At 44.4% G+C, this 12,500-nt stretch overlaps 1 long non-coding RNA gene across 1 annotated transcript in view; it reads right to left on the bottom strand.

Moving 5' to 3' along the window:
- Window positions 1–12,500, bottom strand: part of LOC113817766 (uncharacterized) — a 36,809-nt gene that overhangs the window by 271 nt on the left and 24,038 nt on the right. The gene's annotated exons all lie outside the window — the stretch shown is intronic.

Below are 12,500 nucleotides of genomic sequence, written 5' to 3'. Positions count from 1 at the left end.
TACAATTATGCGCGTAACGAGTGCGAGGTCATCTACCAACTCCCATGTAGTATATATATATATATATATATATATATATATATATATATATATATGCTATGTATATACCATATAGATACTACACCAGGACCTCACCTCTCTCTCCTATCTTTCTCTTCTCTCGACTCGCTCTCGCACTTGCCCTTGCCTTCGCCCTCGCTCCCACTCCCGCTGTTGCTTCCGCTCACTCTCGCTTATTTTCATGTGAGTTTCCTGGCGCTTTACGAGGACCCCGGCGGCCCCTACCCTTCGGCTCTCCCCTGGCAGGCGCTCTCCTCTCCTAGTGATGAGGTTATAGCTCTGGCTGCGGGACGGCCCTCGGGGAGACATGATGATTCTGGGGTCGTCGTGGAGGCTTACTTAAGAGAGGATTTGACTCCTCCACTAGTGGCGACCCCAGCTTGCGTGATCCTTCTGTGTTTGCGCTGTGCACTGGTAGTGCATGCTTTGACGCCAGCAAGACCAACTGTTCGCAGCTGGTTTCGCCCCTTATAGCTTTGACTTTACTATCACCACTACTTCGGCAGTAGGATGACTCTTTGTGCACCTGGTGAACTGGAACCCATCTTCGGGCTCGTGCTCGGACGGGGGCAGACCTTTATCTCTCGAAGGGGAGGGTGTGTCTGGGGGGCCTTAGCGTGCCTGCCTTACGGTGCACATATAGAGTTGCCACTCTTTGATAGGGACCGGTCTGGCAGACCTCCTTAACTTGCCACCTTAATTCGCTCGGTTAACCTTGATTAGGCAGGTAGTTTCCCTCCAACAAAACAAATGCTCAGTGTTATATTAGCTGCTGCTAAACTGAACAGTGAACCCCTTCTCCCTGATGGTATGGCAGTATTGAAAATGCCTTACCATGTTTCTGAAGAGCCCTTGGGGTGGCACTTCAGAGACTTGTCCCTTTCCCAGGTGTGCTGATCCTTGGGTGGCCCCCTCTCCCCTCTCGTTGAGGCGGCCTTGCTCACTGACTAGCTCCCCAGGAAGGACAAACAGCCAGAAAGAGGTACCATCCTCGTAGCACACAACCTCACGATAGTGTCATGGTACTATCCCTTCTTCTGCTGACCCGAAATAGAGGTGTTATCCTCTCACCAAACAAACATGACTTCAACTTTTTAGGATGGCCGGTCCTTGGACCGCTCCTTCTTCCTCCCGCTGAGGCAGCCTCCCCCACTGACTAATACCTAAGAACTGAACCCCACTTTCAATGATACTTATCCAGTAGGAGGGTTTGCATCCCCTCTGGTCTCTCCCCAGAGGTTTCATGACCTACCCATGCGTTTGCCGTGCATGGCAACCCTGTGCGCTGAGGAGACGGGAGTCCTGGAGTTTGAGCGATGCCGTGAATGAGTACACCCTGCGGCTAGCAACATGCCTCTTTGGTCCTCTATTCCAGCAAGACGAGCGGCCTGATTGGCCCGGCCAGGTCAATCAGCTGGTCTCCTAAAGGAGACTAGGGTCAAGCAGTCACTGTGTTGTTTGGTCTCACACAGGTCCCGTGAGCGCTGTTCCACAAACAACCCAGTGGTTGCGTATACCCTCACGTTAGCCCTGTGGCTGTTAGAGAATGTGCTCTAACACACAGCTTCCCCTTCTTAGACTCCGTGGTGGGTGGGGTTGTCTGAGGCTGAAAGAAATCTAAAATCATATGGCTTACTCAAACAAAACCCCTCGGACTAATCAAAAAGATAACGACCACAGCATGGAAATTACCAAGGCAGTCACCCTGAAGCCCTACAAGGCTGCAGGTGGACAGAAGAAAGCAAAAGTGCAGGCCGAACGTCTGTCCATGAAATAGTCCAGCAATTGGACTCAAGGGCTGGCCTCCCCAGGCCTGCAGTCCAAACTGAGAGAAATCTGACATATCAGAATTCTCAAAGTCAAACAGGGGTCCAAGCCGAACCAGCCAAATCAGCTGCCCCCACAACCAAAGGCCATAAACCCCATCGAAGGGGAGGTGCGAAGCGACGCAGGGTGGAGACGGTCTCTGAGGGAGAGTCTGAACCCACCCCAAACCGGTTTATGGACTTAAGGTACCAAACAAGTCCTAGTCACCCTCAAGGGAACCCCAATCACCACCCTTGATCTGAGTAACTGGGGCTCGTATAAGCTCAGGAAATATGTGACAGAGCCCTTGAGGTGTTTCACGTACCAAAAATTTGGGGACCACCAGGCCAACTGCAAGGCCAAAGCCAAATGTGGTATGTGCAGCAATGAACATGAAACAGGTGTGTATCAAGGCACACAAAGATAGCCAGGACACAATTGCCAAGTGTCCAAACTGTGCCGAGAGGCATCATGCCTGGAGCCTGGCTTGTTCTGTCAGGAAACAGGCAGTCCTCAAAAAGCAGGAGCAAGCCAAAAAGCGTCCTGATTTTATCCTAGCGCCCCCAGGCACCTATGTCTGGGGACAGAACAAATGGGAAAAGACTCCCCGACCTCCTAAGAGGAAGGAGATACCTCCCCAGCCAAATCCGGATACCTCCAATCCAGAGGAATTCCCCAGGCTTGCTAGTGGTAAGAAAAAGAACCTAAAGAAAAAAAGGTTCAAAGCAAAGGTCACCCTAGCAGAGGACAACCTTTTCTTCGAAGAAAAGGATATGACTCTCCTGTTGAGTGCTGTAGTTTCTGCAGTAGCAACAGCCTTGGGGAGGACCAGTGAGGAGGTGGAGAAGGCAATACAGGTCGCCATGACCCAGACTGTTGCAGCCCTGAAGGGGAGGAAGCTTGAAGCCTCCAAACCGAAGCAGAGCCGCACTCCCCTCCCTGAAACCTCGAATGGCAGGCTAGTTTCGGGAGACACAGCAAGTGAGACCCCAGGTAGTCGGTGAAACCCCAGCTAGCCCTCACTACAGGCCGAGTCTGCACAGCCAAGGTCTGGTCCCTTGACTCGAGGTGGCACTTCTAATCTAGGCTCTACTTCTCCCGGTAGACCCTTAACCAGAGTGCTTGGAAGATGTGCGATCCTAAATCAACGAGGATCTATACATATCAGATGCCACCAGCACTGGGGCTTCTGAAGCTGGAGACAAATATGATGCAAGTTACTCTGAGTAATCATCATGACACACAATCTAAGCATTCTACAGTGGAATATCTGTAGCTTTAACAGAAAAAACTCCTTTCTCCAGTCAATAGTGCGAGCAAGGACCATTGACGTCGTCATGCTCCAGGTGACACTGACTATGGGATCTGTTCGCTTCTTAGGCTATAACGTCTTCACTACTCCAAACCAGGATGGTGCTAGAGGCCTGATCACCCTGGTAAAAGAAGCAATCCCGTGCTCCTTAATAGCCAACCCGCCGCACTGTGATGGTGTTGAGTCTCTTGCTGTTGAGATTCATCTACCTGGGGGTCCTCTGAAAATATACAATGTATATAGCAAACCACTGTGTGAGAGCTTAGATTTAAACCACGTCTGTGCTACTGCAGCACAAGACCGAGTGATCATAGGGGTAGACTTCAATGCACATCTATCCATGTTGAATCCCCGCAAAAGGCCGAACGTGGCAGGTTATAGCAGAGGTGCTTGACACATTCCCAGAGATCGCTCTTCTCAACACCCAAAAACCAACACATGTGAAGGGAGGGGTCCTGGACCTTACCTTTGCCACTGCAACAATGGTTATATGGTTAGAAGTGATCACTATGGCATAGTCACCACCCTCATGGATACCGGTCCAGCTCAAAGACCACATCACATTCCTAAATGGAAAAAAGACAAGGCCAACTGGCTAGTTCATTGTCTGAGAGACAATGAACCCCACAACAATGAAAATGTGGTCGTGCTAGAGGCAAGGATAATCCAGGCTATAAATCAGGCTGCATCACAAACCATCCCCAAAACTCGTCCATGGTTCAGAACTCACAAAGACGCCTCCTACTATAATGATGAAATTAAAGAACTCAACCGCAGAGTTAACATTCCGACGGCAAAGAACTCCCGACATCCTAGCCCTCTTGAGGGTAGTTGTTACGGATGCCAAGGAAAATGCCAACAGAGTAAGGCAGGAAAAGTGGTTGGAATGGTGCGTCTTTTGGCCACCAGACCAACCTTACAGAGTTGTGGAAACGGGTCAGGCAAGCGACAAGCCTCCAAGCCCCAAAATGCACGCATTATGACCCACAGTCAGAGAAACAAATACCAAGAAAAAATAGATTGCAGGAAAGTCAAAATAAAAAGAATACAGAGAGTTCTCAGCCAGAACCAGCAGCAACCTGCCTCCAGTGCTGAGGGATAAACAGCAAAACCTAAATCCAGGCAGGCTTGCTCTCATCCGAGACAACGCACTCGAACCTGATGACACAGATGCCTTGTTCTCTCTCAGGGAACTAAGAAATTCATACAAAATCAGCTCTTTATCAGCACCGGGATCCGATGGGATCTCCCATCCCATCATCTCGCACTTAGGTCTTGCAGGAGAGCTTGCATTCTTTCAACTCATCAACAAATCCTGGCAAACTGCCACACTGCCCCAGAGCTGGAAACAAGCGATTATAGTTCCCATCCCAAAACCAAAGGAGCCAGGCAAGTACCGTCCCATCTTTCTTCTCAGCAGCCTGGGAAAAACGGCTGAGAAGCTGAGGCTCCAATGGAAAATGGGACCCCCTCATGAACACCTGCACGGGTTCACAAGGGGCAAGAGCCCAGCACATAATTTCCACACTCCTAAGTTCAATATGCACCTCACCCTCTGTGGTTGTCTTCCTAGACTTGGAGAAGGCTTTTGAACTGGCAAGCCCCCTTGCCATTCAGGAAACCCTAATCCACAAGGGAGTCAAAGGCCGACTCTTGGCCTGGATAGCTGACTATTTTAAAAATAGATCAGATGTCAGATTTCAAGGCCACCTCTCACAGCAAATGCCACTTGAGAACGGAACACCCCAGGGTGGGCTTCTCAGTCCTGCCCTTTTCAACACCCACATGTCCAACATACTCAACATTCACCTGTCAGAGGTATGCAAGAATATCTCTTATGCTGATGACCTGGCCATCATAGCCTCTGGCAACCACTGTCTAACTAGAGCTCAGCGTTGTCTGAATCTGGTGTCTGAAGAGTAGGATGGGTCTAAAAATATCGGCAGTAAAATCAAAAGCTATGGCTCTGAGAACTAATGTCAAAAACAAAAACCTCACTGTTCAGGGTATGGATCTGGAATGGGTGAAGGACTGTCTATACCTTTGTGTATGAATAGGACGCACTCATTTTCAAAAAGATCCAATACCTGCTCGACCGAACCAAGGAAAGACTGTCAGTCATGAAAGTTATGACAGGGAGACACATAAGAGCAGGACACAAAGTACTAAGATAATTCTATGTACATATCCGTCCTATTATTGACTATGCTTCTGTCGCCCTCATTGCTTCCAGCACAACATTAAAAGAAAAACTGGAAACAATACAAAAAACAGAATCATTCTGGGAGCTCCCAGATGGACAAAGGTCATCAACCTCCTAATGGGGGCCAATTTACCGTTCCTCATACTTTAGGCAAAGAGTACTCAGACGTCTACAGGCCGTTATCTCCTTCTCTCTCTCTCTCTCTCTCTCTCCTCCCCCCTCTCTCTCTCTCCTCCCCCCCACTCTCTCTCTCCTCCCCCCCACTCTCTCTCTCTCCCCCCACTCTCTCTCTCTCTCTCCTCCCTCTTTCTCGCTCGCTCTTACTCTCTCTCTGTGCTCCCCTCCACTCTCTGCTCCCCCCACTCTCTCTCTCTCTCTCTCTGCTTCCCTCCACTCTCTCTCTGCTCCCCTCCACTCTCTCTCTGCTCCCCCTCCCCACTCTCTCTCTCTGCTCCCCTCTACTCTCTCTCTGCTCCCCCCCACTCTCTCTCTCTCTGCTCCCCTCCACTCTCTCTCTGCTCCCCCACCACTCTCTCTCTCTCTCCAAGTTCATTTCCATAAACATGACTGCACAACCCCCCTCTGTCTCCTCTCCCTCTCTCTCTCTCTCGGAAATAAATATGATTATATAACCCCTACACGAAACTGGTTAAACGTTCAATCAAAATGTCAATAGGGCATGGGCATATGCCCTATTGGCATTGGTTTATGCACCTACAAATAATTGGTAACAAAACAGGCATTCAAACCAGACATATTAACACTCTGCTCATAAAGAGGTTATACACGGAAACAGGTACGAGGATCTAGTACCTGGATTAACCTACCACAAAATATTAGAAACATCTCCAATCTAATTACTTTCAAAATGAAATTGAAGTTTCTTTTGAATTGTCAATGGCATCTAATAATTAAATGAAAAGCCAAACTATGTACCTTCATTTCTAATTATGTGGCCAATTTATTTGATCTTATTTTATAATTCCCGTACGAATGAAATTATCTTCATTTAGTTTGTATTACTGTACACTGCCCTGCATATGAACAAAGAAGAACCATTGCAAATAATTCTTATGACTTTCTCTTTCTCTCTCTCTCTCTCTTTCCATCATTCTCTCTCTCTATGCCTCTTTCTCTGTCTGTGTGTGTCTCTCTCTGCTTCTTTGTCTCTCTATCTGTCTCTCTCTCTCTCTTGAACTGTCAATCTTTCTCTACCTCTCTATTCAGTCATTAATATTTCTTTATATTTATTATCCGCATATTTTCACTTTCCCCTGCCTGCATTCATTTAATGTCAGTTACAATGAACATGTAGCAACAGCAATACAATTACTCAAATATATCAAATTACATGCAAGGCATTTTCATTCTTGATAATAAGAAATATGCCTTCATCGCACCTCACTGTTCGCGCGGCATTAGCGCTTTCAAGCAGTGTCCGAATGCAATCATATGATAAATACTCGATTTTTGAAGACCTACAGTCAAAGAAATATTCACAGATAACCTAAAAATATAACTCCCTTTTTTATAAGGCATATACAACATATGAAACGTTTTGTTTTTATGAAAGTAATAAGCTTTTTATACACGAAGCTGAAGCCAACGGATTCTTTTCGGGACAAAGTGTTTACGACTGGAAATAATGCAAATTTACAGGGTGTTTGCTTTTTTTTTTTTTTTTTTTTTGAGCTTGTAAAGTGTTTTTTTCCTTGAAGTACTATTGCAAAGAGATATGAAAGTTGTAAGAGTACAATAACCACTGGTGACAGTTGCCTGTTTAGCGATTTTTTCCTTGCTTTAATTAAAAATAATTTATTCTAACTGGCACCTGATCTAACGCTCAGTGAAGGGCCCTGGGGAAGAAACACTGTCACGCATGCGCAGAAGCAAGGGGGCTGAGCTTGTTCTTGACCAGGAGATAGGCTCCGCCTCTAGAAACGATGATGTTATGAACTCTTAACGTCAGGCACCAAAACCCGGACGCGAACTCGTCGCGTCCAGCCTTTTACCCCGGACGTCCTGGGTTAAATTACAAAGGAGATGACGGCCTAAGTCTATCAGCTGTTTGCGGCTCACACACACAGCTAAAGTATTGATACGCTTCCAGCTAAAACAATCACTGCTTGCCAAGGGCATGGGCTTCCCTCACCCTGACTACAAAGAACCCCCGCCGTGGGCAAACAAAATGATCGAATTCTCAGTCCTATACCTGTCAATGAGAAAAGATCATTATTCTATGCCAAGCCTAAAGGCACAAGCACAAAGGGTCATTGCTCAAATACTCCTCCGGGTAGCATAACCTACTACACGGACGGATCCGTGGATCCCATAAATCGCACTGCAGTCGCCGGCCTCGCAAGAAGGGATACCACAGCATCCCTCGGTCAGGGTAGAAGAATTATCATCAACTGGGTCCCAAGCCATATTGGCATTCAAGGGAATGAGCTTGCTGACAGACTAGCCGAAAAGGGCAAGGGTATGCCCCCATCCTCCATGATCGTTAAACCAAGCCGAAGGAGACTAAGCCTAAGTTCCAAAGCTACAGCTTGTGCAGTCCTCCGGGGAGCACATAGAGAAAATGCCATAAATTCGCTCGCTGCCCAGTGGTACTCAGATGCTACAGGCTATGAGCCACTGGCCCTTCCTCCAAATACAAAAAGAGGTATCGAAGTCACACTACACAGATTAAGACTAGGTTACCCATGCGCTTGGCAAATTATTGATGACGAGACTGCCAGGTTATGCAAACACTGCGGCGAGCTTAACGCCACCCTGTTACATTACTTGCAGAATTGTGAATACACAATTTCTAAGACAGGGACCACCCACCACAGCCGCCGGGCTGGTAAAAAGGGTTTGCAACATGCTTACTCTGTGGCAGCTGGATCGCTTGATCGCAATTCAACCACCACGATACAGTTCAAAGAAAACACACGACTTAACTAGAAATAGTTCACAGGCCGGGCCACTCCAGAGAAAAGGCCCGGACGAAGCATGACCGCAAATCTAACTGAACTGAACTCGTGTATGTATTTCTGACGAAGACAATCTAAACCGGTCAAATACATCTCTTGTAGTGTGAAGATATCCAGTCTCATTCATACCTTTTCTACATTTATCAACATGGATACGGTTCATGTGTGTGTGTGTGTATTTATACATATGCATATATATACACACAAACACGCATGTATGTATATATATATATATATATATATATATATATATATATACATACATATATATATATATATATATTTCTATTTCTATATATACATGAATACATACACACACGCACGCACGCACGCACACGCACACGCACACGCACACGCACGCACGCACGCACGCACGCACGCACACACACACACACACACACACACACACACACACACACACACACACACACACACATATATATATATATATATATATATATATATATATATATATATATATACATGCGTCGATATCTCTGCAATTCGTTCCCTTCCTTCTACGTAAACGCAATAATGAAAAACCGCAATCCGTTTACCGCGGGAAGTTGGCCTGAAGTACCACAATTAAATCTACACCGACGTTGATCACTTTCCTGAGCCGCCGCCGACTAGTCCAATCTCGTGCGTCGCTTAAAGTGTCAAGATTCTAGTCAATCTGTCGCAGCATTAATATTCGAGTTGCAAGAGCTACGTTGGTTTGGCATCGCTCATCCTATCCCCCTGGAGTTTGAATGCTCTCTCTTTCTCCTAAGTTGTTTGAACAGTTGTCTCGAAAACTACGTCTTTATCCAATTTGATTTTTTGTTCTCTCTTGTTTGACTTCCATACAAGTTCAAACAGAAATAAACACGTAAACACACATCAGGACTGATGGGTACACTACTAAGTTTACCATGATTGTAAAAACGGAGGCACCTGGAGCTAGAGCGCGGGCGTGTGCGGGCGTGCGTGTATCTTCAAGAATTTCCTCCTTTCCATCGACCAGAATTCCAACGGGAAGGAGGTTCTTTTGTCTCCCTGAGCCTCGAGGATCAAGCCACTAAGAAACCAGATTTTACCGGTGCTAGATTATCGCACCGCTCGAAACCGTCTTATCCGACACTGATGAGAGATTAAGTTCGGGACGATAAAAATATTCGAAAAGAACTTCCCGTTACAGAATTCCATTTGAAACTTTAAAACTTCTTCCGGAAATGTCTTAGTTCTAGTTCATCAATTCCGGGTTTTATCTTCACAGTTTGATTTTATTTATATGAAAATAGGATGTAAACTAAATTTATAAATCATAAGGTTTCATCAACAGAAACCCTCGTCTACCGTGTCCCGTGTTTTTCGTGTTGTCATGCGACTGAACTTCGTAATTGCAATCTTTATAATTCATACAATACAAACTGACACCGTCTCTATAAATCCCAAATTGGGATACTGTTATCAAATACGAATGAATACAAAACTAAATAAATTAATCAACAAATTAATCAATGAATACGTGATATATCTCCATCTATACTCATATTTATCTATATGTTTGTCTGTCTGTATCTCTATCGATGTACAAATTTTTATATACATACACACTGTCCTAAATAAAATTCTCTTAATAATACACATTAAATAAAGAACATATTCAGGAAGTGAAAGAAAGAAGCAAAACAATTACAAGAACTGTTTATGAGAACACTTTATAGATATATATATAGACATATATTGACCAGAATGCAGTCTCGTAGATTTGCATTTTCACTAACTATATATCATATTGATATCTAAAAGATCAATTAATCTTCGAAGTATCCATTCAGCATAAAAGAGAACGGCGAAACCGATCCGAATTCCATTAACGTTAATAACACAGTCTAAAACTACTTTCTCCTTTTACGAGTATATATTAGAAAGTTTTCCTAACCATAGTATTTTATACTTTTTCATGCCTATTTGTCACACCGGGTAATACATCAACCGACTAATCGCGCTGGCCTAAATGAAACATTCTTTGCCATAAAGTAATAATAACAACAACGAAAACAGTAATGTGAACTTACCTCAGAAAATACACGTTGACATGCCTTAGTTGACCTTCAGATTATAACCGCTAACGATCCTTTAAAAATACAATGCCGTAAAATTTAATTTGCCCCTGTGTTCGTCCCACCTTTCCCACGAACCTCTACTCAAAGATCCGGGTGGAGGAAGTTCCCTGCGCCGGTACTGCCCTCTGTTAACTCCATACACACCTCGGGATTGCTTCCGTGTCTTAGTAAATGAAATTACGACTCAATTATTTTGTTACACCCTGTAAATACTGAGTATAAATTTCGTTTACTGGTTATGTAAAGACACCATGTCTCCAATCGGATCCTTAAAAACAACTTTACTTCACGTTACGAAATTTCGACACGTGTTTTGCTACTTCGTAGATGGTAGCGCAGCTCAGTATCACGTATCTTATAATCTGTAAAGTGCTGTTCGATTATTTACATGATGCTATTCATAGAAATTAAATACCTCGTAAGGCAAGGTAACTTCCTTGATGGTTTTTCTTAAGATTGAATTATCATTTCTCTAGGTCTGACAAGTACATTACCCAGAGTAACGAGAGATAGTGTTGCATTATTACACACATAAAAGCCGCCATACATACGCAGGCTTAAACACAAGCACGTACTGTATACAAACACATTCTCCTCTATTTTTAAAGGAGGGGGGAGGATGAGAGAAGTGAATACGACGATAGCAAGGAAAAGAGAAAGAAGGATTAAAAGAGAATGTAAATACATTCCATAGACTCACCGTGTCTGCTGAGCATTCGAACCCCTGTACCAAAGCTTCGAAGTTTCAGTTCACAATGCTCCGTAACCTTCGTTGTCTAGCACATTATTTGTTCGTTCCTCGTACTCGAACAACGAACAGCAAAGACGAACATAGCGTTTTCGTTTCCCTCGATGTGTCCGCGGGAACCGTTTCAACATGAGGGAGAAGGGAATCTAATCCTGGGCGAGCCAATAAAAGGACTGTTGTGACGAGCTGAAAGGGTATTCATGGTGTTTCTATGGAAAGGGGAGTAGGGAAGAGCGAGATGCCGGGAAGGAATCAGAATATTGTGAACTATCTGGTGAACTACGATGTTTTTTGACGTTATTGTTTATACCCTTAGAAGTAAAAAACTCTTTTGGACCGATTTGATTCATTGCGAGGACGGGAAGATAAGTTCCTTGTTAATTCTGATATTTATGAAAACATCCAAATTCTTCATAACATGCATCAAACAGTAAAAAACACGAGTGGAAATTTACTGTGCTTAAAACGCCATGTGGTATACACAGTTCAAATGTTTCTGTACTGATTGATTTAACAAAATATACGGTGTGTGTGTGTGTGTGTGTGTGTGTGTGTGTGTGTGTGTGTGTGTGTGTGTGTGTGTGTGTGTGTGTGTGTGTGTGTGTGTGTGTGTGTGTGTGTATCATGTGTGTGTGTAGAAAGGTATGAATGAGAATGATTACCTTCACAATAGTTCTGACGAAGATATATTTCAAACTGGCCATGTACATCTCTTGTATTGTATAGGTATTCATTTTCAGTCAGGTTTCTACATTGGTCAACATGAATACGGTTCATGTATATATACATTAAAGATGCATATATATATATATATATATATATATATATATATATATATATATATATATATATATATATATATATATATATATATATATATAAGTGCATGAACGAACGCACGAACCTCCCCCCCCACACACACACACATTTGAGCTTGGAACGTTACGGTCATTTTCTATTCATATTATGAGTTTTTCCTCTTATCATTGTCCACACGTTGTTGTATTTCATCACCATATATCCCTTAGTCGTGTAAACCGCGGGGGCGCAACCAGCTCTCTCCCTCTCTCAGTCCTCAGGCTGTCTCAGGACATCACTCAGCTTCAGGCCTGTTCATTCTGGGATGTTGTTCTTCCATCGCTTCCTCTGTCTGCCTCTTCGTTCTCCTGGGACTGTGCAGGATCGTCTTTACAAGCCCATCTGATCGTGTGACGTGCCCATACCACATCAATTTGCGTTCTTCACCGTGGTAAGATCTTCATAGGGCCCAATGGCTTGTCTG

This window comes from Penaeus vannamei, chromosome 21 (assembly GCF_042767895.1).
Source record: "Penaeus vannamei isolate JL-2024 chromosome 21, ASM4276789v1, whole genome shotgun sequence".
Lineage (NCBI taxonomy): Eukaryota > Metazoa > Arthropoda > Malacostraca > Decapoda > Penaeidae > Penaeus > Penaeus vannamei.
This window is presented reverse-complemented; position numbering and strand designations above follow the sequence as displayed.